Genomic DNA, 27,469 nt, shown 5'->3' on the forward strand with positions numbered 1-27,469 from the left:
AGAGGCTTTTCTTTTGCCAGAGAACTTCTATTTTTTCTCCCAGCGGCCTTTCCATAGCTCTCCAGAGGAGGGAGAAAAAAAAAGGCAGCCCATTCGGCTTGCCTCTCTGCAGATTTATTACTAATGTGAGGACTCGGGATTTTACAGCTCCCCAGGGTAACTTGTGAGGGCTGTGTGGGAGTGTGTGTGTCTGTGTGTGTGTATCTGGCAGGGGTGACTGAACCTTCTTATACCGTGCCCCTCTGCTGCACTCCAGAATCTTCTCTTTCCTCACTCACTGTTTTCTGAGGTAATAGCCTTAGGTTGTAGACTTTTCTTTGTTTGCCACGTGTTGGTCAATTTTTGTGTTACTTTTTTCCCCCTAGTTATTATTTCATTAAGTTTGGGAGAGGGAAAAGACATAAGCCAGTTTATTCTATCATCCAAGCCCGGAAGTGCCATTGGCAGGTCCCCATGTCCAGTTTGGTGTGACTTTGGAAAGCTCGCTGATTACCCTTCTCTCAAGGATGAAGGGCAAGTATCTGAGAGCTATAACGTTGGCCGGCGTTTTGCCTTAGCAGAAAGTGTATACATGCTACCTCTCCTTTGCTGTAATATTAGATTAGCGTTTTCTTGAAAGAGATGTATGTTAATAGGCTTTAAGATACCATTTTCTAGTTTTCTCATGCTTAGCCAAGGCTTTTATAAAATCTCCCTCCTAAATATGTTCTTTTATATTCCATTAGTGTATTTGTTCTTTAGTTTAGCTTTGCTTTCCGACTGTGGAAGTAAAGCCAATTTTCAGAATCATCTTTTGTTTGCAAAGATAACAAAGTAGTATGCTTCAGCCTTTCAAGCATGTTTTATCGCACTTCAGTGCGATATCAGTCCTTCAGGGGGAAATCCAGCATTTGGATTTTGTTTAAATTTTAGAATGCTTTAATTTAACAAAGAGGCAAGTCCTCTCTATCTTTGATCTAGTTTCCACTTAAATAACATTAACTCTCATAAAAAAAAAACAACATAAAAATCAATGGCTCTGTACACAGGTACAGTAGGGGAAAGTGCCTGTGGCAAAATGACTAGACTCTGATTTACTAAGCGAGGAGTATGTCGAGGAGACACACACAGATTAATAATTACTACAGAATTTTTTAAGGTCACTTTTCAACTCCATCTTTTTTTTTTCTCCCCAGAGACTTCAATGGTTTTCTACCCTCATGTATTCTTCCTGGCGTGTTTGACAAGCGTATTAACAACATGCTATAGGCTTTTGTAAAATTGCTTCAGCAATGGTATACATTTAAAGTCAGTAGTGGTTTATCTAAAAGCTTTGCCTGTGTTTCTTTTCTCACCGTATTCTGTGTAACAATTAATTAGGTCATCTTTACAAATAGATGCTGTGGGCTAAATTCAGCTTACACTCAGACAGTGTTTCCTTTCCATTAATTTTCTGTGTTCACAAGTACTTTATCTTGCATCTTATCATCAAACAGTGACTAAAAGACTTAACTTAGATAAGTAATCTTAGAAAAGAGAACCTTGTGGATCAGATGTGTTCATAAAAAAATGACTTGAGGAATACCTAGGACAGCCAAAAGCAAAGGCTTCATTTCCCGTCTCTGTGTCCTGCTATAGCCAAGCAGCTATATGCCCTGCTCCCCTCTGCTGTCTACCCTTCCCAAACTTGAATGCAGGAAAGTATGTGTCTGCATTATTTCCACACGACCTTTCTATTGTGAAGTGTGCTTAATGGCCTGTTGGGGGACCAAGATGACTGGTTTGGAGAGTTTGGTGTGCTGTCATCCTGGTTTTGGTTAGGGCCCTTCAGGGAGCCTGAGTCACAGATACAGAGACAGAAGGGGGACCACCAATTAGCTATGTATTACCGCTACCTACAGCTAGAGGGTGCTAAAAAGATCAGAAGACTATATTCAGCCATCCTTTGGGTATGGATGGGATGTCCCATCTTCACCAAATGTCTGGACAACCACTGGATTCCTGAGTCTTCCCTGGGTCCCACTGACAAGAGAGTGGACAGGGGCGGGGAGTGCCATATATCTGAACCGGAAAAGACAATCTGTGTCGAGGCTTTCAGAAACCTGTTCTGGGTGCCATCCCATGTCCCCTCCAGCCTGTCGGACTCTTATCCCTGATCTGGCCTCAATGGCATACTCTCTTGAGATGGGGTAAGGGCATCTCTGCAAACAGCAGTTTTAGGGCTGTTAGACCTGACAAAGTCTCTGTTGATTTGTGCAGACTCTTTAGGCGCTGTCTTTTTTCTATCTATTCAAATCGATGCCAGTTACTTTTATTTTCAGCCTCCAATCAACTGTCATGCGGTATTTGTTTGTTTGAATCAGATCTCAGGTCCAGAGAGTTAAGTTAATCATCCTCCTTAGTTTATAACGCATTGGCATCATTGATGGGTGCAAAGCCCTCTTCTTGTTTTATTTTCTTTCTCTTTCATCTTCTCTAATCACTGCTCCAATTCCCTTCTCTCCTTTAGCATTCACTCTGGTGTCTGAGCTATGTCTTAAATGTATCGTATCTTAAATATGTGTGTATTCTTGTTAAGTCTGCAGTGTTGTTTTGCAGTGAATGTGTTCTTAATGTCCATCGATGGTATCGGACTGTAAACCTTGGTCTGTTTTCTACTTTTATCACTCAGCTCTACCCACAACCAATTCCCTAAATTTCAGTGCTGGCAGTAGCACAGGTGTTCTTATTTCATGCTACATGCTTGTTGTGATTTGGCTGTGGTTCTCTTTAAAATTACAGTAGTTATTGGACCTCCCACTAAATCTGGTTATGTGATCCATTAGTAAAGGAGAACATATACTACTGGCCAAAGACAGATCCTAGCCTGTGTCACACCTGGTGGGTTTAAGGAGGGGAGGCTGGTGGTGTGCCCTGGCTTAGAGAGTTCATAGCACTGAGATCAGGGCTTGAATGTCACATTTGCTCCCTCTTACTAAGAAACTGCCCAAAGGAACCTCTCTGTGCCTCTGCTCTGAGTCTTTTCTCTTCTTACATCTTCTCTATGTTGGTTGTCTAGTCTTAAGCTAAGGCTGTGGAGGGGACAGGTGCAGGGACCCTTCAGGGGCAGGCTACTCAGCTTGCACCTGTTTTTAGCTTCTGCCAACAGCATCCAGACCCCAGCTCTCCCCTGAGTTACCCCAGGGTGGCTGCAGGGTGGGCTAGTGCTGCCGTTCTTCTGGTAAAGGGCAAGTAAACTCTTACAGAATAAAAAGAACCCAACTCGTACGCATACCCCCAGCCTATCTGTCCATACGTGGCCCCTCCCTCCTGCACACGGGATGACATTTTTTTTCCCCATGTGGTTACTACCAATCTTTTTCTCCTCAGAGTTTCTTCAGAGTCTTTATGTTCGGTCTTCAGATGCACGCACTTTTCTTTCCCTTTGTGGCTTCTCTAGGGTTGGGCCCAGGGAGGAATTCAGTAGCTCTTGCATGCTGGAAGAAAAACCTTTAAAGTTTACACATAGGTGTCATTATAGAGGAACAGTTATTTCACAGAATTACTGGACTGTGTGGGCTAATACATGAGTTTGTCAATGAGAGGTGAAGGATCTTAGTACATGGTTACTTCTTCTCAGAAATCTTTCTTATGACATGGCAACCCTATAGACATAGCTAATCCCTGCTAGAATTAGCCACTTCCTGTAACAGTGGGCACTGGTGGTTATTAAATGCCTGTTAGCCATCCAGAGTGCCTCAGTCATCAGTTTTCACCACCCTCCTCTCCTGTGCTGAGCCCCATGTTACAAGCTCAGCGACCCCTTGACTTTCTTCCAGTTGCACAGGTTGTGCATTAAATTAAAATGAGCACAAGAAGGATTAATTCACTGTGTTTCTCTACCTCCTTAAGTAATTCTGACATGCTACTCCAGCCCATTTGTGTGCACGTTTGCTGAAAGTTATGTTTATTGAGTGGATTTTGAGGACTCTGCATGACAAAATTTGTGAATAAAACTTCAGTGAACCAAACTTGCCATTTGGTTCTAGATAACTTCTTTCCGCTTTTTCCTTTTCCTTCCTCCATGGGCCAGTATTAGCACACCACACATCTACTCCAGTGCACTTGGTGGCAGTTTTTCCCTTCCCAAGGACAGATGGCTTAGAAAGACATTCAGCTCATGGCCGGGGTATACTCTTCTTTGACCTCCCTCATGTCCTTGTTCAATGAACTATTTTAGAAGAGATTTTATTTTCAATGATTGATGACAGTTATGTAAGATGAATCACAGAAAGAACTGCATCCTGTTTCAAGCAAGTAAGTATTCCCCAAACAACAGAGCTGTGATTTTGGAGTATAAAAGCACCAGAAATGCCATGCTGGGATGGATCCAACCAAACGGGATGGATCCTGCTCAGTGCTAGGGCTGTGGCAAGGATGCAAGTGGCACTTTTGTGGTAAGTGAGGGGTGGGTGCATCTTGCTGGCAAGGTAAATAGCTCTAATTTCTACTCAATAGTATGCTGGAACCATCATCCTAGATTATAGCGAAGTCCTTCTTGGAACCTACTTATATTTTCAAGTCTGTACCAATTAAAGAGTTTCATGTTTACCTCCTGCTGTGTAAAGTAGCATCCCCTTTTATTTGTTCTCAAGCCACCTTCTTCAGCCTTCAAGGGGTGCCTCTAATTCTAATGCTCTGAATTTGGAGAACGAGCAGAGTCTTATTTCTGTAACCCCTCGTGTCTTTTGTAGTATGTTAGGCATCTTTTTATCAATACCAACCTTCATATTTCTAGACTGTTTGAGTTGAAAAAAGCTGATAGAACAAAGTGATCAGTATTCATTTTTTTCATCTTTATTATATATACGTATAAATATTCTTTTCTAGATTTCTTCCCATTATACGTCATTACAAGATATTGAATGTAGTTCCCTGTGCTATACAGTAGGTACTTGTTGTTTGTCTATTTTATATATAGTGGTGTGTATCTGTTAATTCCAAATTCCCAATTTATCTCTTTCCCCCTTTCCCCTTTGGTAACCATAAGTTTGTTTTCTATGTCTGTGAGTCTGTTTCTGTTTCGGAAACAAGTTCATTTGTATCATTTTTAAAGATTCTACATATAAGCAATATCATATGATATTTGTCTTTCTCTGTCTGGCTTACTTCACTTAGTGTGATAATCTCTAGGTCCATCCATGTTGCTGCAAATGGCGTTATTTCATTTTTTATGGCTGAGTAATATTCCATTATGTGTGTGTATTATAAATATATATACACACCACATCTTCTTTATCCATGCATCTCTCAATGGACTTTAGGTTGCTGCTTCCATGTCTTGGCTATTGTAAGTAGTGCCGCTAGTATTCATTTTAAAATCTTTCAGAAGTTTTATTCAAAACCCAATAGTGTATATATAATAAGAGGTTCTGGAATCAGTTTAAAAAGAATAAAAGATTTAGTCCATAGGTTGGAAAAAGGACATAGCACTGATTATCTTACTATGTGCAAGTCACTGGGAGCAAAGGTTAAGTAAAGTGTGGTTTTTTCCAGGCCCACAGGTGTGGGCAAGGACTGAGTAGGGGTGGCCTTCAGTACTCTGGGAAAGACAGCTTTGCGGAGGAGGTGGCACCTGAGAAGGGAGAGGAGTTTATAATGGATGGGATGGGGAGAGAGACAAAGACCTCTCACTGAGAGGGGACATCCCGTACAAGGCTTGGATCTTAAAACAACATGGAAATACTTCGGAAAAAACCAGGAAATAATTCAGAAAAGCTGAAACATAATGTGCCAGGATGGAAGCAGCAAGAAGAAGCTGGAAGGGCTGCAGGTGTGGGCAGGAGTTGGATCCTGAGAAAGACAGCTAGGTTTGCACTATTATTTTTCTGAGTTCCAGGGAAGAGTGCTCTTTGCAAACCTAGAAAGCTGTACTATCAGAATGATGGGTTTCCCTCAAAGCTTTTCTCCTGATTCCAGCCTGCAAAGCATCATTTTCCTAGAGAATCAGGGTCGTGTGGTGCCTCTGCTGACTCCCTTGACCCTGTTTCTGGAATCCCGCTGCCCTCAAGGTGGCATTTGGTAGAGGTGACTGGGCAGCCATCTAACCTTCACACCCATGCTCACCAGGTCCCCTGCACTTGGACCTCTCCTCCCTTGGCCTCCCTTGGACCACTGACTAACCTTGAATACAAAGTCTAGGCCTCGGGTTTTCCTTCATGTATACGTTGGATTTCACTAACAAGCCAATTGTATTTTGCAAAGGTTAAAAAAGTCTAGCATTTAGTCTGTTTATAGTCAGACAATTCAGATATCTGTCATATCTAATTAAAATCAAGTTACAGTTATGAATAACTGCTTTGTGCCAGGAGCTGTCCTAGGTGCTGGTGACACAAAATGAATTATGGCCTCAGGAGTCCAGTCTCGGAGGAGAAATGGACAGAAGTGACTTGAGACGTTTGAGGCTGCCCTTACTTCATACTCACCACCTTCAAATAGACTGACAGTCCTCGGCTTCCCGGTGAATGTGCCCTAACACCTCCACCATGACTATTTCCAATCACACTCTCTCCACCTCTCATCTTTCAGCAAATGACTTTCTACTACTTCACAGAGAAAACAGATGATATCCACCTACAACCATCTCAGAGTCCCCCAAATCTTTTAACCGCCCTATAGTCAAACCCACCTTTGCTCTTTCCTTCGTCTCTTGGTGGCAAAGTTGTCTTTCCCATGAAAGTTCTACTCATGGTCTGGATTTGACTTTCTCCCACATTCTCATAGTTCCTCGGTTATCAGTTTTTTAAAAACGAATTTCTCTCTCCTTTACTGTTTTTCTGATTGCCAGGGAAACCGGGATTGGAACTGCACTAGCTTGGCATGGTGCTTGGATTAACCATGACTTCTTGTCGGCAGAAGTGCTTCTATGGCCGTGAAATATGCCTTTCCCACGGACTGTAAATAAAATGAGCCTCACACTTCATTAATGAATTCTTCCTTTCAATGTCCCAAGCGATCCAGATGCTAAAGATACAGTATTTCACAGTAGGTTGTGTGACATTTTATGTAATATATGCTTTAAGTAAGTGGGTTATGGTCTTGTGATTAATGTGACCTAATATTCACATTGAGAAAACGGGAGGTGTTAAACTCCTTAAGAAACCCAAGAGCTTTAGGAGACTTTTGTAATTCATGCTAATAAGATTGACTGATTTGTTTTTCTACAAATGGAATGCCTATAATTTAACTTTGACTGACAAATGGTTCCAAATTGTTAAGAACATCAGTGTCATACAGGATTTGAACTCTAGTTCTATGGAACCTGTCTGAAAAATAATTTTATTCACGATTTTCCTTTTCGGAAAATTTCTTCAGGGATCTTTTAATTGTTTTCTCCAAGTGTCATTAGCTGTGCTTCCAATTTAAAGAAATAATTTCTGTTTCATAATACCTATGTTCATTTATAAAAAAGACTCAAAAACAAACTTGCAAAGGAAAGTTCCACCTAAGGACACTCTAGACCACTTTCCCCTGGAATTTATTACTCTGGAGTTTGAATACAGAGATAAACTGAAGTCAGGTTAGACAGTATGTAGATCCCGGTGGAATTTTCAATCTAGCTCAAGTGTCTTTGAAAACAGAATGAAGTTGTTAATCAGGTTGGTGGACTCTTTCCTTTGTTTTAGGTATTCAGTGATGACCATTTCTTGTTTTTTTGCGGTATGCGGGCCTCTTACTGTTGTGGTCTCTCCGGTTGTGGAGCACAGGCTCCGGACGCGCAGGCTCAGTGGGATCTTCCCGGACCGGGGCACGAACCCGTGTCCCCTGCATCGGCAGGCAGACTCTCAACCACTGCGCCACCAGGGAAGCCCAGTGATGACCATTTCTTGATTTTAGGGTAACCTGTATCCAGTGTTGTTTCTTACTTTGCTGCCCTCGCCCTCTTTTTTTTGCTTATCACCCTCATCATCACCATCACCATCACTACCACTATCATCATCATCTTTGTCATAATTTGAACTTCGACACTGTGCCAAGTGCTTTACCTCCATTGCTTCTTACCCTCAGACCAGCCCTGCAAGGTGGGTATTATGCTTTTTTAACAAGTGATGAAAACAAGATTCAAAGAGATTGATGAACTTGTTCAAGTTTACGCAGTAAGTGGTAAAACCCACACGAGAACTTGGGCCTGAAAGATTTAAAATATCTACTTTGTTCCCCTCCCATTGCGTCCATGTGTCCTACCAGTCTTCCTTGTTCTTGTAGTTTCTACACTATGTTTATTCACTTTTTCCCTAAGGTGATGAGAGGTGGGGGAAAGCTAGCAGTTTCCCTATTTTCAAGATTAAAAATAAACATGAAAATTCAATAATTAGCAAGTGAGGAATAGTAAGAGTAATTTAAAAGTGGCCTAGGAAATCTGATAGTAAAACTTTTTTGATCTGCAGAATTAAAAGGCTTTGGAATGCAAACAAGAAACCGATAAACATTCATAATATAAAATGCAACGTACATGTAATACTGCCAAGAGAAGAAAAGGGTAGTGTCTAGCTTTCTAAAGACCCCTCAAGGTCTATATTAGCCTGTCTTCAGGTTTGTCAACGTAAACTAAATGGAAGCAGCTTTCCCCTCTATGTGCTTCCTATACCTCTTATCACAATTTTGATGTCTCTACGTGTATCTTTAAAAGCCCAATAGAGAGCTCTAAACTCAGAGAGTCAAAGAACATGGGATGGCAGTGGTGATGAAGGGCAGAAGTTGCAATGTGACTCAACACCTTTCAGAACATCACCTGATGTATTTAGACAATATTGTTGATGACTTGTTAAGTGTGATGTGGCTTTTCATCACCCATAATTGGGTTTTGGGGTGTTTTCTCTTTTATGACACAAGAAGGTTCTTAGCAGGGTGCTGTGAGTGGGGAATTTTTCTGCAGGTGGTTGGTCTGGTCTGTCTGCTAAGGGTGACCATAGCCTTTGGGTGACTGCTTTTATTATAGAAGTGTGTACGATGTCATTTCCTCTAGAGGGGCCAAGGCTGGAGAAGGGTCAGGGATAGCACAGACTCTGAGGACTAAAGTCGACCACCCCCCCGGGCCAGGCTGGGAGACCTTCAGTCTGTAGGGTCCCCAGTGCCGCCCTAATGGGACCTGACCTCCCACGAAGTCCTCTGTACCACAGGGCCAGGTGGCCAACCTCTTAGCCATGCCGGCATATGCTCTTCTCCAAGGAAGGAAAAGTGTTTCGTTTTTGCTAAAACCTGATGCTTGTTGTAATATATAGCAGGTACCAACTGGGAAGGGAGAAAACCACCTTGTTAACCACAGCATTTCATAATGCCAGCCTCCTACGCTCACTGTGATGGCCATCTTGTTTTTGAGGTAGGGTCTCCCTCCTTCAGACATGAGTGGGTAGTGATATCCGAAGGGCTTCTTGAATTCTGGATTTAGGAAGCCAACCAAAGGGTTAATTGAGAATGACTGAGTCCACACTATGTAATGAAGACCGTACACTCTTTACTCACCTTCAGTAGAAGGAGGCGGTAGAACAGAGGCTGAAGTAGGGCTTGGGAGCCAGATTGGTTTTGAGTCCTGTGAGGTCACTTTCAGTGATGTTTCTTGGGTTAATTTCACAGTCTTTCTGGTTTTTAGTTATGCAATCTGTGGAATGGGATAATAACACTCATTGTCTATTATAGTTGTGGTTGAATGAGGTAATGTAGGTGGAGTGGTTTGTCTAACTCCTGGCACATCAATACTAGGCACAAACGAGCCAGTGGGGCTGTGACTTAAGTTTCCTGTTTTTCCCCATTGAGACTCGGGACGGTCTACACCTTTGTCTTCTTTTCTGGTCTGGTTCTGATGACCCTCAGCCTCTGCTGGGTGTTCCTGTGCATCCATGTGCAGCTGTTCTGCTGTCTGAGGACACACCTTGGCTTCGGGAGCCTGCCCCTGACTCTCTGAGCCCTGCTACTGCAATGCCTTCAGTGTTAAGTACCAGTTCTTCATCAATCGGTTTCTAGGAAGTGATTTGTTCTCTCTAATCTGAGTCCTGTATTCTAGGCCTGTCTTCTTTCCTGTTTCACTGAGGCAACGTGAAGAGGATTTCAAACTCCTTTGGTAGAAAAGTTGCTTCCTAATGGATAGGTTTGATTGGGCAAAATTAGAGATGCTTGAATGGACAGCGATGTTACAGCCATTCAAGAGATATTCCTTGTAGATTATTTCATGCTGGGTATGGGGGAAGTCAGTGCTTCTCAAGGTTTGTTGTGCATACAAATCACTCCGAGGAATCTTGTTAAAATGCAGGTTCCGATGTGGTGGGTTTGGGGTGGAGCCTGAGACTGCATCTCCAATGAATTTCCAGGTGATGCTGGTTCACGGACCATACTTTGAGTATCAAGTGGAAGGACTACATTCATGTGTTGAACACTTGAGTTCAAAGATGGGTAAGAGTAGATACATTAGATCTTAGAACAACAGAGCTTTCTATGCTCCTCTGCACTAGTTTTCATTCACTTACTTTTCAAAGCTACATTTGGAGCACCAATAACATACAAAGCTCTGACATTCTTTCTCTGAGTAAATAACATAAAAATATATGGTAAAGACCTGACATGTAAGTGTGTAAGGGTTCAGATAAAAGGAGAAAACAGTAAAATTGGATTCCATGAGTTAATTCGGAGAGGCTTCTACAAAGAGGTGTTTTGAGCCCGGTTTGAAAGATACGGCAGTTGAAGACTGGAGGATATTGGAAATATGCTGTCAGTGCACTTGTAAGGGGCGGAGGGTGGACTTAACCCCTAGGTTAAGAAAAGTGGGGAGGGGGACTTGTTTAAAGCTGAAAGCAAGAGAGAATTGCGGCTCATTTGTAGTTAACAGAAAAGTCGCCAGCCAAGCTTGCATAGGGCCGTAGGAGAGAGCTTAACAATATGTATTAGGAAATAAGATCTCTTTAAAATACACCCTCTGTTCGTGGGGCCTGTCAGAGGACCTTCATCCACAGCAGTAGGAAGGCAGTATCCTTACTCTCTGCACTTCTGCCAGGACACTTGAACTTCCAGCTTTGCCTGGTAGGGAGGGGAGAACCTTCAGACCTCTTGGGAAGCACCGATCAGCTCTCTCTGAGGTTTTCTGTGGGCTGCCCAACTTTCATTCACTGGTCCATCCATTCATACATTCAATATTGTTGAATTGAGTGCTCAGAATACTTGAACCTCGCGTCAAGGTTGTGCTAAATGCATTGTGCTAATAGCAGCAATAACAACTGCATACTGAGAAAGATTGCCTCTAACACAGAGACAGATGCCTGCCAAAGGCCTTACATTCCAGGTAAACAACGGTGTTAGGTGATGAGTTTCTGTTTGCCTTTCACTTCCACAAGCAAACTCATTGTTAAGCTGGAGACCCTTTCTTTGAGTTGAAGAGTAGCCAGGGGCCTTCTTTAAGGCTATGGGAGTTTCTCTCAAGAGATGTGGAGATTGCAGAGGTTGGGTGGGGTAGAGAGTTACTGTACAATGAGTGACTCCAAAATTATAACGGGATTGTTGAGTAACTGGAGGTGAAGAGGGGATATTTTTGAAAAGAGGGGATCACTAGCCCTAGATATCTCCTGTTGGAACTGATACTTCTCTTTGGTGAAATATCTGGGTAATTGAATTAAAATATTCAGTTCTAATTGTGTCGATGAAAAAATACAGATTTCAAGCAGACCATTTATCCTAATCATCATACCCCTTCAGCATTCTCAGCTAGGAAGAAACACTTGAACTTCCCAAAGCTGGAAGTTCTTGGGAAAAACTCCCCTCTCTTGACCTCTCAGCCTGTGGACGTCTCTGTCCCCCTGTCCTTCTCTGTCCCCCTGTCCTTCTCTATCCTGAGCCATGAGAACCCCACTTCTTTGTCTGAGGCTCACTTTGCACTGGAGAGCAGCTGCCTCTTCCAGCCATATCTCTGGGAATTGTGTTGTCTTCCAGGAATTCCCCTGCAGGAAACCATGCAGAGACTGTGATAGACCCCAAGTGTCTCCTTCAGTGACAGAGTGACCCCAAGGTGCAGCTCGCTGTCCTCTGAGACCTATTTATTACAATTAAAAAACAAAGCAGAGCAGATTAAACAATAGATCAATAACTTTTAAACTCCAGATATGACTTAGTAAATAAACAGTGTTTGTTTCCTGGACATGCTTTCTTGATGCTGGCTAAGGACCCATCCTTCCACCTTCCCAGGGCCCCAGAGCATCGTCTAGCATCAGATTTCTTCTCATTTTTGCCATAGCTCACCCTATATCATAGACCAAGAAAATGTTTCTCAAGGTGTGTTTATCTTACAGATACTGCTCTTTTAAAAGTAGGGTTAGCAGGGATTTCCCTGGTGGTCTAGTGGTTAGGATTCTGGGCTTTCACGGCCACGGCCCAAGCTCAATCCCTGGTTGAGATCCCATAAGCCATGTGGCATGGCCAAAAAAAAAAGGGAAGAAAAGAAAATTAACAAGGCACATGTGGAATCTGAAATATGACACAAATGAACTTACCTACGAAACAGAAACACACTCACAGACATGGAGAAAAGAGTTGTGATTGCTAAGGGGGAGGGTGGGTGTGCGGTGGGATGGATTGGCAGTTTGGGATTAGCCAATGCAAACCATTATATATATGTATAACTGAATCACTTTGCTATACACCAGAAGCTAACACAAATTGTAAATCATCTATACTTCAATAAAATACATTTTTAAAATAGGAGGGTTGCCAGATAAAATACAGAACCCCCAGTTAAATTTGAATTTCTGATAAATAATGGACCATCCTTTAGTATAAGTATGTTCCAATATGGGACAAAAGAGCAAAACCAAAAATTAATTAATTAATGAATGCCAGTCTGGCAACCTTGATAGCAGGGCTTATTCTGTTTTCTTGACAGTTCACTATCTAATATCTTAGGCGTCATTTGCTATGCTGTCATTCCACTCTGCTACAAAGTGCTGAATGGCCCACATTTATTTTCAAAACCAAAATGAATTAAATCTAATTTTGCTTTGAGAAATTAATAATGCCACTTGGCACAATTAGCAACCCCTTCTGTGTTGCCAAACCAGGGACAGGTCTCAGGAATCTATGGAAATATGAAAACTGGATTTCATGGAATTGGGTTGCCAAGCTTGGCAGAATGGCTTATCTGGATTTAATGACCAAGCATGAATCTTTAACTCTAGTATTCAACCCTGAGGTACTTTAGTGCTATGTTTTTGCACAAGACATAAACAAGTGCCTTGAAAGACATAATTATATAGAGCTACACTGTTGTTTGCATACCAAGTGAAGAGAACAGGGTTGATAACACTGAGAAACTTTACTTGGAAACTTATTTATGGCTACGACATTATGACCATATACGTACATAAGAGGGCAACGTTTTTGATCATGGGTAGTTTGAGGTCACTGTTTTTGCAAGGAGAAATATTTAAATCAGATTTAACAATAATTTCCATCAGGCTATTTACAGTTGAGAAAATTAATTAAAATGTCATCTGTTTAATTATTGTTTGTTATCCTTAATTAAAATGTTAATTGAGTACATTTGTATGTGCAGCATACTTAATATGTTGACTTTTTTTTTTTTTTTTTTTTTAAACAACTGCGCCACCAGGGAAGCCCTATGTTGACTTTTTGACGAAGGCAATGACAATGTTTTCTACCTTCTACAATCAGATCTTTAGTTGTTCACTTACCTTAAATATTTTGGAAGAGAAGAGATGAATATATTTAACCAACATGGCAGCTTTTCTGCCAGGGCTATAGATAGCAGATCTGTAGGAAATCAGCGCTTGAATCAGCAGGAAGGAAATCTACCAGAAGTATGCATTTTGGTCTTGTATTTGCATGTGAGAAAAAGGGACAAATATTAATCAGCTGTAAAATGTCCATTCAGAATGACATTTGTAAGTAAAGAAATTGATTATGAGGAGATGCACTTTAAATGTGTTTTTGCCTCACTAAGAGAACAGGCTAAGGGATAGTGAGGACCTTTATATTCTTTTATATTGATGTACACTTGACCTTTTCATTTGACCAACATTTGAGACAGTTGTTAAAAACAACATATAGACCTTTGCTGCAAAATTGGTTTGAATCTTCTTTTGACAATGGTTATGATTTCTCTTTTCATACAAACTTATGGTACTGACCTTTGTTCAGTAAATAAACATGCTGGTTGTGTTTTGCAAAGCGAAGAGATCTCATATATCAGCATTAAAACAAAATGGTTCCTTTTCAAATAAGTTATGAAGTGTAATGCTTTCCAAAAACAGCATAAATTAGGCCATAGCATCTACTGTGCACCTTTCAGCAACTCAAGCAACTGGGGAATGAAGGGACAGATGATGGAACAGACATAATTCTCTGTCTTGACAGAGTTTCAAGTTTAATGATTGATTTCTTTTCCCCACCACCCAGAACTTACTCTTTTTTTTTTTCACAATTATAATCAAAGACTTTAATATTCCACTCTCAGTAATTGATAGTAGTAGGCAGAAAATCAACAAGGATACAGAACTGAACTCCACCACCAACCAGCTGGATCTAATTGACATTTATACAATACACGTCACTCAAAAACAATATACACGTCACTCAAAAACAATATACACATCACTCAAAAACAATATACACGTCACTCAAAAACAAAATACACATTCTTTCTTTTTGTTTTTATTCCTGTTGGGATTTTTTTTTAACATCTTTATTGGAGTACAATTGCTTTACAATGGTGTGTTAGTTTCTGCTTTATAACAAAGTGAATCAGTTAGTTTTTTCTTGATAAACTCCAAGACGTTAATGCTTAGTAGAATGAGATGAGCTAGTGCTTCTTAGGAAGTAATAATCGTAAGGATAACAAATGCATAGCGTTTATTCAGTGTCCACACTGTTCTAAGTGCATTGCTTATGGTATCTCATTTAACCCTCAAAATAACCCCCTAGGTAAATACTATTATTATTTTCATTTTACAGTTGAGGAAACTGAGGCACAGTTTTCCCAAGGCTATACAGCTGTACATAAGCTTCATATAAATTGTGGGGCTGGTAGTTGAGACCACACATTCTGGACCCAGAGTCTGTCCTCTTATCCTCCCACTATCCTTATGGCAATTAGAAGGGATTAGTGCGAGAAATGTCACAATATTTTGAGCAACCACACATTTAAACCTATTGCATTGAAGGAAGGAAAAAGTACTTGTGTTGACACTTCGGTTCTAAACCTAATGGTTTGTTTATTTATAGACTTTATTAATGATTATGAAAATAGTAAAGAATGATTAAGAGCAAGGCAGGGGAAGCAGAGGCTTGTAGAGTACGTTTTCTGAGCAGAGTTTACATTTTTTTCATACATAATAAACCTTCTGCCCTTAATGGATATACATTCAGTCATTTTGTGGAGCTATATGGCATTTGTTAAAATTTTAGCTCTGCCACTTACTAGCTGAATGATCCTGGACAAATGACTTAACTTCTAGAAGCTTTAACATCTTCTCTTACAGAAGGCAGATAATAATTCTGCCCTCACCGGATCATTGTGAGGATGAAAGACAAGGCACGTAGCACAATGTTGGGCTCATCCTGGAGAACCACTAAATGTGAGCTACGGCGGCTTCAGATTAAATAAGCAAATCATTATGTTGAGAAGTATCAGATTGGACCCTAGTTAATACCTATTAGGATGTTTCTGAAGAAATTTAGGGAGAAGATATGTAGATATGTTGTTAAATGGGTCAAAGAGAATCTGCTATCACAATTTCGATGCTTTGCCTGTTACTAGCAGTTAATATTTAATAAAAATATAAACAGAACTTCTCCACCTGTTACACTTCTAGGGAATATCCACCGAGAACTGGTTCATTTAGCTGTTTTCATTCCCTTTCAAGAGACTTATCTTATTAGAACTGTGGGAAAGAAACAAAATTAAAGGGGAAGATGCAAAACAGAGCAAACAGAGAATGGCTTCAAGAAGACAGGCTTGACCTTGAAGGCGGATTTGCAAGCGGGGATGGCGGATGATTTGGGCTATTCCTTCCACTTCATTCCTGTCTGGGGCTTCCCAGAGTGGCGGGGCGATTATTGGGTGGGTCTGTCTTGGTGGATTGGTAGGGAGGATGCTTGGACACCTCTGTATTATAAATAGTGTCTTTCAAACTTAAAAAAAAAAATCTATGACTTACACTAAGAAATCCATTTTACATTTCTATCTAAAATATTATGTATAAGCAACACAAGAATTTTTATCTGTTTTAGTCATTGGTGTATCTGTCTAGAAAAGTACTTGGTGCATTGTAGGTGCTCAGTAAATAGTTGTTGAACTTCTGTCTCTATCTATCTATCTATCTGTCTATCTACCTATCTATCATCTATCTATGAAAAAAGTTTCATGAAACATTTTTACTGTTACTATTTGCTTGTAATGCATTCTGAAATTTTCTATTCCATTCCTAAAAAGAAAAAAATTGCAGTCAAGACCTATTAGTTAATTTCAGTGCATTCACTGGGGGAGAGAGCCTTAATAGGTCATTCTTTCCAGTGCTTTGGGTTATGATCTGCAATTTGAAAAACACTGCTTGTCACTGGGAGCAATTGGCTTTATGTGTAAATAGGCTTGTGTCATTGAGACTTATCTTTCTTGCTGTCATAGTGCCTTCATTTAGCTTGTGTGTTTCCCTAGTCCATGCACTAGCTTGCTGTGGGCTGGTAGAGTAGTATTGAGGATTCTGGCCCAGCTACCGGGAAGTTCTGAAAGTATTTGCTGCACTCTAATGGGTCTTGTTTTTGTGAAGCTCATAAAAACATAATTTTTAACTGTGGGTCGTGCTATTGCCTAGCCAGGGTCAATGCCTAATTTGAATGGTTTGGACGCCCCTCTCCATAAAGGCAGAAGATTGGAAGGAGTGACCCATTAAGTTTCCCTTCATAATGAGCAGACTTTTAGTCCCTGAAGATATTTAAGTGAAAATTAATTACTGGGAGGATTTCGACACTTTTAAAGTCTTTTTATTTTTGTTTCTCATTTCTTTCGGAGTTATTTGTGCTTACATTTTATACTTCCTGTAGTTATGAAGAAGGTGGGAGATGAGGTAAAGAAATTGAGGCAATTAAGCATTTTGATTGGAGTGAGAATTGCAAAAGGCTTTCCTTTCCTGAGAAAATATGTGGGAGTAAAAAGGATTATGGGGCTTTCCTGGTGGCGCAGTGGTTGAGAGTCCACCTGCCGATGCAGGGGACACGGGTTCATGCCCCGGTCCGGGAGGATCCCACATGTCGCAGAGCGGCTGGGCCCGTGAGCCATGGCCGCTGAGCCTGCGCGTCCGGAGCCTGTGCTCTGCAACGGGAGAGGCCACAACAGTGAGAGGCCCGCGTACCCCCCCCCCGCCCAGAAAAAGGATTATGTACTCAAATGTAACGTTCATTGTGAGGGAGCACTGGAGATCCTGTTTCTGTTCGTTATCTAGGCTCCACCCCTTTCTGGACGATGTAACTGGAAAAGCAATATTCTGGCTTAAGGTTTAAGTAATATTGAGTGAACTACCTAGAAGAGCTAATCAAATATTAATTCCAGTATCCAGTCTTGGTCTGAGTGCCATAGCCTAGCTAGGGTAACAACCATCTCATGAGCAAATACCTGGATCTGGACACCCCCCGCAATTGCGTGGGTGGGATGGGCACTGGGGAGGGGGCAACAGGGTTACAGAACGAGACTGACAGACTGAGGATTGTGTCCAGAGAGCTGATGAAATCGTGGATGGTAGCAGCCTAGTACAGTCATTGGCATCTTGTAGGTGTAACAAGGTCAAATGAGCCTGTGTTGATGGTCATAGAAGCTCAGTGATGGCCAACATCAAAGCAGGTGATATTTGAAATTCCAAGGAGCAGACAAAATAATATTGGGCTAACAATTCCATGAGCATACAGATAGTCACAAATTCTGAGGCAGGACTGCAAGAATAATTTAGGGTCCTGGTTCTAGAGGATCGTGGCATCAAGAGACCAATTATAAAAGTATAAGACACAAATTGAATTATCAACATTGAATGGTGAGTGGGGACTTTGTTTCCAGTTCAAGGCACATGCCTGGTTTTCAAAACTGGATCACCAGGATGTGGTTTAATGACAAATAGTGGGAGTAACAGGAAATTGATTATGAGAACATTAGGCTAGTATCCCTCCTTGCCAAATCAAGATCAGTCCTTGAACATGTATACACTACCAGACGTAAAATAGATAGCTAGTGGGAAGCAGCCGCATAGCACAGGGAGATCAGCTCGGTGCTGTGTGACCACCTAGAGGGGTGGGATAGGGAGGGAGGGAGACGCAAGATGGAAGAGATATGGGAACATGTGTATATGTATAACTGATTCACTTTGTTATAAAGCAGAAACTAACGTACCATTGTAAAACAATTATACTCCAATAAAGATGTAAAACAAAACAAAACAAAAAAAACCGTCCTTGGCGCACTGTATATACTCAATAAATATATTATTATATAACTCAGAAAAAAAAAGATCAGTCCTTGAGAGACAAAGCTGGAGGTGTGTCTAAAGCTGGGTGGAATTCAGGGGTCTCAGGTTGTCAGAAAAGGAAGGTGGAGAGATGGAAACCAGGCAGGGTCTGGCACTTGAGCCAAGGGAATTTTAATACAGTAACAATGCCAGAATAAGAAAGGCAGGCCACTTGGATGTCTGAATAATCATCAGAGAATCACAGAGACTGACAGTCACAGGGTATATGAAATGTCTTTTAAACAGTTGCATTGTAGTACAGAAGTATTACATTTGCCTTTTAGAGACAAATGGGACAAATTGAGCAAATAGAGCAGTGATTCTTAGCTAGGGGTGATTTGCTCTCCCAGAGATATTTTTTGGTTGTTACAACTTGGGGAAAGGGTTTGCTATTGGCATCTAGTGGGTAGAGGCCAGGGATGCTGCTAAACATCCTACCATGCACAGGACAGCCCTTCACAGCAAAGAATTATCCGGTCCAAAATGTCAGTGCAGACTGAGAAAACCGGAAATAGAGTAAGATTACTACTACACTGTCTTGATTGAATACTGAATTTGTATGAGCGATGAAATGTATTTCGGTGTGTACATAAATTAGTTCTACCTTTGTTGTTGGCAAACTGTGACTCTACCAGAGAGGGAGTATGTATAAAGGAAGTATACTAGGAGTATTTTGCCCTCAAGATTCAAGCAGAATCGGGGCAGCCTAGAGAGCATCTGGACGTTTCTCTTGTGGACCTGGGAGGGAACCTGCTCTAACAGCGCGAGTGGCCAGCTGTCCCAGTTGTGGACTGGCGTCTATGGGATTTTGTGTAGTGTGTTTATAAAGGTCACTTGACTTTGCCAGCCACTTTAAGGTCTGTCCTCTTTCTTACTTCTGATGGAAAGAGCCTAAAGTTAAGGACTTGTGTCTTTTTGTCCACGAACTTCTGCCCAGTGCCCCAGTCTTGATCTACTCTGACACAGGCTTTCCATGAGCTACAGAGATTCAGTGTGTAGATGAGGGAAGATAATAGTGTTGGAGCACTTGCAGTGGGGAGCACTGAGGAGGGGTTGATAATTATCTCAAGACGGTCTGGTACATTTAAAACAAGCAACGGATTCCAAAGCTGAAACTTAAATTCATTGTTCTGCAGTGAGTAAATATTGCTTGAAGAATATATGCCAGGATTATTTCTCAACCAGTAAGTCTATTTAGACTTGATTATCAGGCAGTTTGCTCATACTATGTCCTTTCTGATATTCAAGATGGTACCATGTTGATGTGACTGTTGTGAGTTACAGTGAATGGTAGAGTTTGCCTCAAGGCCTGATGTACTCAGGTTACACTTTGTAATCTTTCTCGTGGGCAAGGAGGAAAATGAGCCCCTCAATAGGTCTGTGAGACAGACTAGGCATCCAAACTGCAGTGTTCAGTCCATGGGAGAGTTTTCTAGATAACGCACCATCAAGTTATTTTCCCATTGTCCACCAAATCTGGGCTGATGGGCTGGAAGTCAGCACAACAAACTTGTTAAGAGCTTATGGGGCTTGAAGTCAGAGAAACCTAGATTGTGGGGTCCCAGCTCTGCCACTTAAGATCTCTAAGACTTTGGGCAGGTTGCTTAACATCTCTGTGCCTCAGTTTCCTTATCTGTGAAATGGGAAAAGTTGTTGTGAGGATTAAATAATACACGTGGCTCATTTGACAAAGTGCCTATGTCAGTAAGGACAAAATAAATGTTGTTTTTGTTATCAACATATATGTTGATATATGTAACAACATATATGTTGTTAACAACATATATGTTACTGCTACTTGCACTGAACCGTCCATATTCTCCATTCCGATTTTCTCATTGTTAGAGAGAGTGAGCTGAGAGTTGTGTTTCAGGTAAGTAGGGCTTTTGGACCCTCTGCAGTGCTTTCCCCACTAAAGACAGATGTTTTGCCTTTTTTCCTTTGGGTTTCTCCTTCAAATTGCCTTGGTTGCGTGTGGATATGTGTGATACAAATAAAATTTAAGAATCTGTAGTGAGGTAGTTCAAATTCCAAGAGACAAAGACTTTATTCACCCAAACATTAGTTATTACGAAATGGAAATGTTGTGACTTCTATCAGAATTGTACTTAAACATTAAGTCACTCAAATCCTGGCCCTGGGATCAGTCAGATGATTGGGGATCTTCATTATGTTTATAAGAACAAAAAGTCATGAAAAATATCTGCCAGTCTGGGCCCCATCCTGAAAGGCTGGAGCAGAGGTTTCCAACCTTGGGCGCATGTCAGGACCACCTGGAGGGCTTGTGAAAACACAGGTTTCAGGCTCCCTGCAGGGAACATAAAGGTTCTGCAGGTTGCTTACTTATTTGATGCTCTGCTAGATCCAGTGAGTAGGAAAAGCGGTGGACCCTCTGTCCCCACTGCTTCTGCATCGGGCGGTTCAACCAACCACAGTTCAATTCACTTGGTTGAATCCGCAGATGCAGAACCCAGGAATATGGAGGGCTGATTGTACTATGCCATTTACATAAGGGACTTGAGCATCCACGGATTCTGGTATCCACAGACGTCCTGGAACAAATTCCCCACGGATACTGAGGGATGACTGGGTATATGGGACTCATTATATTAAAAACAAACAAATAAAAAACAAAGAGAAAAATGTATCAAAAGGAGAATGGATGTGAGGTTGGGGGGGTGGGGTGGAACTAGATTACATGGTTTATTTGTTTGGAAAAGGTAAATCGAAGAAGAGCTTTGCAGTTGTGGACTGAGGGTATCACAAAGGTTCAAATTAAGGGTGGTGGCACCTCTTCTGTGCTACTTGTTTCTGGCACACTTTGTGGAGAGGAGACTGGAGGTGCTGCTTAGACTTCTGACTGAGATTGGCCACCAGTAGGAGCAAGAAAAAGAGGAAATATGAAAATAATCTGAGTTGTACCAAATAGGTTGCTGTAATCTTGTCAAGTTGTTAAAAATTAGGATCTCCTTTTTGAAAAAGAAATGAGCTTGAGCAATTAGTGCAGACTCTAATCTGTAACTTTCCTATGGGCTTACAATCTGGCAAAAATATTTTCATTTCTTTCCTTTTTAGCAAAGAACTGTAAACAGGGAATCTTTCCACTAGGCAGAAATCAGCTATTTAAGTTTTTAAACTTTCCCAGAAAGTTTGTTTCATTTTGAATCAAAAAAAGAAACTCACCTGTGTTCAAGACCTACAATTCTGTTAGTATTTTTTTTGAATATAAAACTATTTATTGACCACTGTTCACCACTCTTTACCATAAAGTAAACAATATACAGTTGAATAACATTATGATTACTACAAAGTTATTGTTTTTCCTGGCTTCTGCTGAACCAGTAACCCAAAATACTGAGAAGCTTGAGCCTACGTGTAAAGAATGGGTTGGGGTAAAGTTTGAAAAAACATGCAGGTCAAGTTTAGATTAGAAAAGTTTGTTCATTCATTTATTCCTGCAGATCCTAAATTGCCAACATCCCTAACCATCTGATTAGGTTTCCATTAACAAGTCTGAGACATTCCATGTATCACAAGTCTTTCAGTAAATACAGCACAGGGATTTCAACTTCTTATAAAGAAATGGTTTGCCAAAAGGAAGCTTTAAATGTCCATTTAAATAAGTCTTGCTTGGCTAATTAAAACATACCAGAATTTTTCTAGTTTTTTTCATTTGGGTGTCATTTGTTGACAGTGATAAAATTTTCCTTTCAGGGGCTTTGCATATAAAACTGCATTTATATGACGGTAGATATGGATGCAGATTCTGATAGGGCTGCTTTAAAAAATTATCCAATTTAAATTGTTTAATTTGTCTAATTAATTACAAAATTATTTAATTTGAAAGGTTAAGACTTAAATTTTCAATTTAAGTTGAACGTGATTTCTTATATTGCTTAAAATGATAGAATCCCAGAAACATGGGCTTATCCATGGTTGTGAAAGGCTGTTTTTGTTTTGGTAAATGTAATTAAACAATAACCAAAAATCCCCCAAACCATTTACATATGTATTTTATGTATACACATACAAAAAAACCCAGAAAGTTCCTTAGACATATATGAGTTAAATGCAAATTCTAAATTCTGACTGAGTAATGACTATGGAGATTTTATATATTAAAATGTATATAAAAAACAATGCAGACAATTATTGAGCTTCATCTTCTGGACAAGAATGCCAAGTTAGTCTCTCTTCATAAAAAGCAATTACAATTTGAGGACACTTCATATTTGCCTCCTTTGCCATCACCAAGTCTGCCTCATCTGAATCTTTCCATTTCCTGAGAAACATGAATTCTCCACTGCTGTCTGTGGCACCAGTTATAGCTCTGGGTCGAGACCTCTGGCTAAACCTCTTGGTTTATCAGCAGCATTCTCTTTTCTTCTTTGATTTGCTATCATCAGATTCACTGTCAGATAAAGATTTTCTTTTTGTTCCATCTTTTTCTTTACCAGCTTTTTGAGAATTAAGAAATGCTTCAGTCAACTCTGGACAATCTCAATTTTCTTTGGGTTCCCAAGTATTGTCTGAATCTGTAAATCCCTTCCCCTTCAGGAAACACTCCACCTTCCCATTCACTACACGTGGGTCCAGTACTTTTTCTACCACAAATTCTTCAGGTTCTGCCTCTTCGACTTTTTTACTCTTTGCATTCTGTTTCTTTCCCGTTTTTTGCAGTGTAGTTTTATTGGAGGCCATTTTTTATTGCAGACTTGAAGAGCCATTATTCACTGCCTCTGAGCTGCTCTGGGTCCCAGGTCTGTGGTGTCCCAGGCCCTGCGCGCCTCAAGCTCCAGCCACATCAAGGCGGAGGGGGCTGGGCTAGTATTTTTTTTTTTTAATAACAAAGCAAATTAAATTTTTGGAATGGTACCCAGATGAACCCCACGATGGTGAAACAATGGGGGAACTTCAAGTTTCACATTTTAAATAGAAAATCAGCAGCTGATTGTTACGGCTAAATAAGAGTCCACCTATGTAAATTTAACAAAAACAGAGGGAGAAAGTTTAATAGGTTAAGAATGAGCACTTCATTTTTCATTTGACTTACTTGATAAAATATGTTAACATATATGAGGAGCCAGCGGCTCTCGCCAAACATAAGTAGCAGTTGACTGGTTTATACAATATGCCGGGCGTGTGTTAGATCCTGCAGTTACGGAATTGAATATGACACAGCTTCTGCCTGTAATGGCCCATAATGCAGAAAGGAGGAGAGAACGTGAGCAGATAATGCCTGTTTAATGTGGGAAATAGGATGTAGGGACAGCTGTAGAGTGTCCACGTGATATTATGCATGTACAGCTACATATCATGCAGTGCCTGATCCATGGGATTGTGCTGGAGACTTGGCATGTGTGGTGTGTGTGTAAACTCCAACTCCCACAGCAGTTCTATTTTCATCCCCACTTTTCACACGAGGGAAACGAGGTTTAGCAAGATTAAGTTGTCTAAGATCAGGCAGCCAATTTTCTTTTTTCAGAACTGAGATTTGACCTTGGACGTCTGAATGACCTTGAAACCTCTTTGCATTGGAATGCTGTGACTTTTACCCTCTGATCTGATTCTTGTATACTGTCTGTCAAACTGGTATGCAATTGTTCATTTTCCCAGGTAGATCTGGAAACCTCCTTAGATTGCGAATATTTTCGAAATTGCTTATATGTGATAGAGAATTTTCTCAGGAGTGAAATATTAAAAAGGAGGACTAGAACTCATAGCCCTCTCAACTGGAGCTTTACTCCATAGTACACATTTATCTGGAGGAAGAAATGTGAATGTCCATTACGTTCTCAAATGCAGACGCATCCTCCACGTTAAATGAATGATAAATTTGCTCTTTGTAGAAACGTCCATGCTTGTGTATGTACATGTTTATAGAAATGGTGAGTTGAGTCTTAGCAGTACAAAGCAGAGGCTGACACATTTTTCCACAGTCCTGGGTAAGTTTTGTAGCTGATCTCAGGTCCTAGGATTTGAAAGACTTGAATCAAAAATGTATCCCTTTAGTGGAAAGAGAGAAGTCTCTGGTCTGCCACAACCCACAAAGTTTATGTTTTAAATATCTTCACATTTTATGTTATAAACGTTCTGCTGGGTTGTGCTTTGTAACACACAGTTGAATGCTGCTATTATGGATGCTAGCTTCCTTCCTGTAGGTAGAATGAATACGACATGATCCATTCTGCCGTAACACAAACTATTTGAAGTGATGCTTCTGGCTATTAAGGGTGAATCATATCTGTGGAACGAAGTAAGAGTTGGGCTGTTTGCAGTATATTGGATTTGCCCATTTCACAGCTGCATTCATTAAATACAAATTTGATGAAAGCTGTTCATATTAAATTTGATAACCCCAATTCTAGCAAGTTATACAAATGATAAAGCTCCTTTGAAAATTCTATGACATTTGTGTTATTTTTGTCTTTTAATAACTAAGTCATTTTAAAAGTAGGTCCCCTGACTTAACCATATATTGGTGGAAGCACTTCATAATTTATGACTCTTACTGAATTAATTTAGAATTCAGTGCTCTTATCTGATTCTGTCTTTATACTTTGACATTGAAGAAGCTAAGGTTAGTGAATAATCTTAGTTTTTCAATGGAATTCACCGAACTTTTGAGGAATTCCTATGATGTGCATAGCACTGTGCAAGACGTAGTTAGCTTGAATAGGAGAAAGAACTAATCCTCACTCTCTAGAAGTTACTGTCTACGGAGATAATAACAGGCAAGGATTCTGTGTTGGGTATTTCCCCTGTTATTTGTCAGAGAGGGGCAACCTCCTTGGAGCTAGCCAGGTGGGGAAAATGGCCTATCTTATCATATTTAAATTCTCCTTGGGAATAAGAACAACAATTCTAGATGAATGTAAAAGAGTCTCTTTGCCTAATACTTCCTAACAGTCTTATACTTGGTTCATTTTTTAAAAAATAAATTACCTATTCATTCTTTATGTCCCAAATCTGACTTTCAAAGTGGATAATTCTCATCTATTCCCTCAGTCCAGTCCCATCCAAAGCTGCAGAACAAAGTCACTTCTGGAAGGAAGAGTGGGGAAAGCTCAGTTGGAATTAGTAAAAAGCCTTCATTATGAATATCTTTAAAAAATATTTATTTAATTAATTTATTTGGTTGTGCCAGGTCTTAGTTGCGACAGGCAGGCTCCTAGTTGCGGCTTGCTGGGTCCTTAGCTGTGGCATGTGAACTCTTAGTTGCGACATGTAGGATCTTGTTCCCTGATCAGGGATCGAACATGGGCCCCCTGCGTTGGGAGTGTGGAGGCTTAACCACTGCGCCACCAGGGAAGTCCCGAATATTTTTTTATTGGGGGCAGGAATGCTTTTTTAAAAAAAATTGGAATATAGTTGCTTTACAATGTTGTGTTAGTTTCTGCTGTACAGTGAAGTGAATCTGCTATATGTATACATATATCCCCTCCTTTTTGGATTTCCTTTCCATTTAGGTCACCACAGAGCGCTGAGTAGAGAGTTCCCTTTGCTATACAGCAGGTTCTCATTAGTTATCTATTTTATACGTAGTGGTGTATGTATGTCAATCCCAATCTCCCAATTCATCCCACCCCCTCCTTCCCCCTATGGTGTCCATATGTTTGCTCTCTACGTATGTGTCTCTATTTCTGCTCTGAAAATAGGTTCATCTGTACCATTTTTCTAGATTCCACATATATGCGTTAATATACGGTATCTGTTTTTCTCTTTCGAACTTGCTTCACTCTGTATCACAGTCTCTAGGTCCATCCACATCTCTATAAATGACCCAGTTTCATTCCTTTTTATAGCTGAGTGATATTCCATTGTATATATGTACCACATCTTCTTTATCCATTCATCTGTCAGTAGACATTCAGGTTGCTTCCATGTTCTGGCTACTGTAAATAGTGCTGCAGTGAACATTGGGGTGCAGGTGTCTTTTTGAATTATGGTTTTCTCAGGGTATATGCCCAGTAGTGGGATTGCTCGATCACATGGTAGTTCTACTTTTAGTTTTTTAAGGAACCTCCATACTGTTCTCCATAGTGACTGTATCAATTTACATTCCCACCAACCATGCAAGAGGGTTCCCTTTTCTCCACACGCTATCCAGCTTTTATTGTTTGTAGATTTTGTGATGATGGCCATTTCTGACCAGTGTGAGGTGATACCTCATTGTAGTTTTGATTTGCATTTCTCTAATAATTAGTGATGTTGAGCATCTTTTCATCATGAGCCTGTTGGCCATCTGTATGACTTATTTGGAGAAATGTCTACTTAGGTCTTCTGCCCATTTTTGGATTGAGTTGTTTGTTTTTTTGATATTGAGCTCATGAGCTATTTGTATATTTTGGAGATTAATCGCTTATCAGTTGCTTCATTTGCAAATATTTTTTCTCATTCTGAGGGTTGTCTTTTTTTTTTTTTTTTGTGGTACGCAGCCCTCTCACTGTTGTGGCCTCTCCCGTTGCGGAGCACAGGCTTCGGACGCGCAGGCTCAGTGGCCATGGCTCACGGGTGTAGCCGCTCCGCGGCATGTGGGATCTTCCCGGACTGGGGCACGAACCCATGTCCCCTGCATTGGCAGGCAGACTCAACCACTGTGCCACCAGGGAAGCCCAAGTGTTGTCTATTTTGTCTTGTTTATTATTATGAATATTTTAAATTTAGTTTTGTTATTTTCAAACATCTGTAATAGCTCAAACAATGCCTAAAAGGAATTGCTTGGAATTTTTTCAGTTAGAGATTTCTGTGGACCTGCTTTGATGAACAGCTAAAAAATTGATTTATAATTAGTTTTACATAATGTTCACATTTATTTATATGGAAATGGGCATGCTTAGATTTTTCAAAATAGTTTTTCTCTTTTAAATGGGTTAAATACTGTTTTCTAAAAATGGTTCCAACATTAATTTACTGAGTAAACTTCTCCATTAAGGAACGGATGACAAATACATAAAACCCAACACAAC

At 40.5% G+C, this 27,469-nt stretch overlaps 1 protein-coding gene and 1 pseudogene across 1 annotated transcript in view; one reads left to right on the top strand and one right to left on the bottom strand.

Moving 5' to 3' along the window:
- The window catches only part of GRM8 (glutamate metabotropic receptor 8), a 727,865-nt gene that overhangs the window by 65,478 nt on the left and 634,918 nt on the right, over positions 1-27,469 (top strand). The gene's annotated exons all lie outside the window — the stretch shown is intronic.
- LOC112408198 (chromobox protein homolog 3 pseudogene) lies at positions 22,650-23,201 on the bottom strand (annotated as a pseudogene).

Source organism: Neophocaena asiaeorientalis, unplaced genomic scaffold, assembly GCF_003031525.2.
Source record: "Neophocaena asiaeorientalis asiaeorientalis breed wild unplaced genomic scaffold, Neophocaena_asiaeorientalis_V1.1 scaffold116, whole genome shotgun sequence".
NCBI classification, from domain to species: domain Eukaryota; kingdom Metazoa; phylum Chordata; class Mammalia; order Artiodactyla; family Phocoenidae; genus Neophocaena; species Neophocaena asiaeorientalis.